The sequence below is a fragment of the Xiphophorus hellerii genome, chromosome 15, assembly GCF_003331165.1.
Source record: "Xiphophorus hellerii strain 12219 chromosome 15, Xiphophorus_hellerii-4.1, whole genome shotgun sequence".
Taxonomy (NCBI): domain Eukaryota; kingdom Metazoa; phylum Chordata; class Actinopteri; order Cyprinodontiformes; family Poeciliidae; genus Xiphophorus; species Xiphophorus hellerii.
In genome coordinates, this window is record NC_045686.1 from 17,734,347 (window position 1) to 17,735,440 (window position 1,094).

The window sequence follows — 1,094 nt, forward strand, 5'->3', positions numbered from 1 at the left end:
TGAAACACTGGTTGTTAACCTGACTGAGTAATAAAATATCTGATATTAAAAATGGGGGGAAAAAAACTATGCGTACTCTTTGTTTTTAATTTGGCAAACACTTGCTCAAAAATAGTCCATGTTCAAAGAGACACCATCTCTAAATAGTATTCACAACCCTGTTCAATTGCCAAGCTTTTAATATTAAAAGAAATAACACCATCGTAAATAATTGGTTAACATTTTTTTTTTCACTCATTACATTTATGCTATAGTTCAACTGTAAGGAAAACAGAAGGAAAACATAAAGGTGGGTGAAGGCTTCAGTGAAGGTGCTTTTGGCAGCTTTTGTTCTTTTTAAAATGGCTGCCCAAAGATGTACTTTCCTCAAACTGGAACTTAAAAACCACGCGGTGAGACAGGATTTTATCCGGAAACGTTGGAGCAACTTCTAAATACTTCCGCCAGGAAGTTCAAGCCTTCAAATGTCGACAAACCAAAGTAAACAAAGTGTCTTGAGGACAACAGAGTCCATTGTTCTGGCCTGATCAACACAAAGTCTCGAAATCTGTGCCGAGGTAAAAAAAAAAAAAAAAAAAGTGTGTAAAGCTAAGCTAAAGTTAGCTAAGGTTCAAAGTAGCTAGGTCTTTGAACCTTAGCTACACCGGAAATGACAGGAAGAATGGGTCAAAGTTGTGGAAAAATACATTTGTAACACCATAAAGTCATGTCAATCAAAAGCCAAATATTAAATAAATTCAGAATTTAAATAACTTTGGTCAACCTCACATGAAATCTTTAATTGGACATGCCGTGTGCAAGTATGCTAGCTACAACAAAACATTTTCTGTATGTTCAGATACTTGTTTACGCTAGAGTCATAAAACCACATCCACCAGTTTAATCCTTTCACAATGAATAATTATTGCTTTTAAACTATAATAACATCCTTTATGCTTCCTCGACTTGTAGAGAATGGCACGTAGCCTTTGATTTCTGGAGGAAGTGCAAACATCTTGACCCACAAAAGATCTTTACTAATCCTGAAAGGTGGTCCAACATGCCAAGCATTAAAACTGGCCTAAATTCCTTTGATTGCGTCCAAACATATTGAG